Below are 3,490 nucleotides of genomic sequence, written 5' to 3'. Positions count from 1 at the left end.
GATATCGAACCGGAGGTATACGTGAGCGAAGCACCAAAGCAATAAGGCAAGCATTTAAGCATATTTTACCTTTACTTTGGATCTTGTGGTGTCTAATTTGATAAGTTATTGTTCTATGTATGTTATGCATGTTTAGAGAGTCAATATCAGGATTTGTGGATAGAACCTATGTTGATACATTGTTCCGACCTTAATATTTGATGATCTCCATCCTTGTAACTTGGGTATAACCATGATAATATCTAACTTAAAAGTTATCTGAGATGCTTAGCAATGCATAGATCATCGGTAGAAGTCGAGTGATTGTATGACCATCGTTCGTGAGCTATAGGGCTTAAATATGTTTCACGGTGTAAATAATGTTGGGATGAAGAGTTGGTGAGAATGAGACGAGATATGGGCGGTGCTAGGGATAGGTCAGGAGAGGAATCCGGATGTCATAGACTGTTTGCATCGATTAAGCATCAACTGTTGTTTATTGTTGGCTTAAGCACTCTTCGTACTTCCACATATTCAATAAATCTACGAATGAGTCGATTATCACGCTATGCTAACACTTGGCTTGTAGCACTATGATGCATAAGAGAAAAAGAATGACTAGAAGCAAGATGGCAGGGAGCTGGAGGTGTCCGAGACACGCTTGCGGTAACTCCGGTGCCATAGGGGCAAGCGTAAGTGGGTAGTTACAGGTATAAGAAATGTTGTCTCGGGGGCCAAGTGGATGGACCCGAGTCATGTGGGTAAATATATACCCCATGCACGGTGTAAGAATAATTTGAATTGTCGTGCTCTCAGTTATGAGCATACTTATATCCATCCACATCAATTGTAGGGTTTCGATGTTGGATTGTTATATTATGTTTGTAAGTGGCCAATGAGGGTTGATGTTGAGAAGACTAAGTTCAAATGACAATTACGTTTATGGTCATGATCTCATGATAGGATGGTACTGCTTGTTAAGTTTTGTAGATGCTCACACTCTTGAGTCGATAAATGGTTTTTGCTTGTAAATTCATTTAAGCATGTGGTTGATTCCTTACTACTCATCCCCAAATGTATGATGTGAGGAACCATCTAGATAATATTCTAATTAATAATTATGTCTATCATTTGTATAATCATGACCACTCGATTAACTAGAATATCACTCTGATAGTCCTGTCATGTGTTTTGTGCCCAAGATCAGAACACACACCTTTACAATAAGCACATCATCACAAGATATAATAAAGAGCGAGTAATTAAATTAAATCACAAGTCTTTAAGTAGATTAACTTTACAACAAAAGCATAAACCAAACGTTATTAGAGTAGCTACGCAGCAGAAAGAGTTACAAAACGACAAAAGATGGTAGCGCCATTGCCCTAAGCGCCACCCCAAAATAACAACACTTGAGTAGAATGACACTACTTCTACCCATTACCAACATTGGCGGGCGTAAAGTAGCCAAAGACTAAACCTTTCTCACCTGAAAAGCAAACGAAGCACGTAAGTACGAATGTACTCGTAAGACTTAATTCATAATGAGCACTTAAAAATAGCCCGACTTTAAGGAGAATGCAATTTGGATAATTAGCAAGGACTCGACAACAAGGTTAAGTGAATTTCATATGCAAGAGAAATTTTGATTCAAGTGTAAGCATCTACACATAACCATAAACAACCTTCTATCCAGAGATCATTACCATACCATAATTATAACTTGAACCTTATCAAAACTTAGCAACATCACCATACATTTTCCAACATACCATCACAACCATAACCGGAACTCTACGATTGATGCAAATAGATAGAAGTGTGCTCATAACCGAGCACAAGGCAATTCGAATTGTTTTATACCCTGCAGAGATACTCGAATACCCACACGACTTGAGGACCATACGACTTACGTGGCCACACAGATCCACACAAGGGATACTCATATCAACATTTCCCAAATAAGCCCCAACTGTTTGAACATGCACCTCGGCATTCGGGGGTCATCTAAAGCTACTTCTAGAGCAAACTAGATACCCCTTCCAAGCCTATTATGCTGACAACACCTGAGACTAGCATGCCAAAAGATCACAAATATATAAGGTATTCGGCTCATCCGTTCTATATACAGATACGTGGTAAGTACGAACAAGTTCTAACGCCAATTGCAACAATAAATGATGCTTAATCGATTCAAGCGAGCCTATAGCATCCGAGACTCTTCTCGAGCCATCCCTATTGCCCGTTCGAATCTCAGCTCATCCTCACTAACTCACACCATCCTCCTTCATCATTATCTTTATGATATAAAGTAAGTCATAAACTTGCAAACAATGATCGAACCACCGCTCGACTTCTACCGAGGACCTATGTCATGCTAAGCATAACATATTTTTTAATTTAGACCATTATATGACATGAACAACTCAGGTTACAAAGGATCAAGCGATAAACAATATCAAGGGAGGGTAATGTAACAAATAAGATCTAACCCAAAACCCGATATAAGACTCATTGACATGCAAACATATATAAAACATAACTTATCAATTGACATAATATGTGATCCAAAGTAATGGGATAAAAATACTTAGATACTTGCCTTATTGATCAGCTTCACAAGCAAGGAAAACAACTTCCGGATCGCCCTCGATCACGCCCGCATTACCCTCTAGTCCTTCGTTCACTAAAAAGAACGCATGCAATAATTAGTACTGGTTATTCTTATTTAGTTTCGCCTCTAGTGACTCTTGGAATCTGAAAGATATGCTATGAAAATGCTACAAAATTTTAATGGAGATGTGGTATTAGGTAATGAACATAATACAGCAAGATACACTCGAATTGAAGCAAGGCTCCTGGTATAAATGATTTATTTAAGGGCTATCCAAAAAGATCGTAACTAAACTAGATATCAAGATTAAATGAACTTGAACAATTTAAACAACACTTTCATATCAAAGTATATTTTTCCTACATATCACCGATCAAAAAATGAATTGTACAAGTGGTTTTATAATTTTAGGATATGATAACAATTAACCGTGATTTAATTAAGCTAAAACACATTTAATTAATTAATTAATTATAAAAAGTATTTTCTTTAGTTCTAATATTTTTAACATGTATTTATACTCACACAAAGCTAACACGACAGTTTTATGATTTTTGGAGTTTGTATGAATTAATTATAAAATTTACGAGCTATCAACAAAGTAAATGAAAAAGGAAAACGTTTAACAAACAGTACAATCCGGATGCTCCAGGTTGAACTCGGACCCTCCGGGTTCCGGAGTCTCCGAGTGAACCTCCGGGTGAAGATTCTCGGGTATTTTTGTTATGATCACCTGGAACCTCCGGGTTCCTGTAGAATACATATTTTGTGACATTTTCGACCGATTCAACTTGCATGTCGAATATCCAACCACTTAAACATGCATAGGTACTAAACCAAGGGTTCTATACCTATTTTATCCACTCCACAAGCACGAATTGCTAGCTCTATCGTATC

The sequence above is a fragment of the Phragmites australis genome, chromosome 10 (assembly GCF_958298935.1).
Source record: "Phragmites australis chromosome 10, lpPhrAust1.1, whole genome shotgun sequence".
NCBI lineage: Eukaryota > Viridiplantae > Streptophyta > Magnoliopsida > Poales > Poaceae > Phragmites > Phragmites australis.
The sequence above is the reverse complement of the archived record's forward strand: the minus strand, read 5'-3'. Positions refer to the sequence as shown.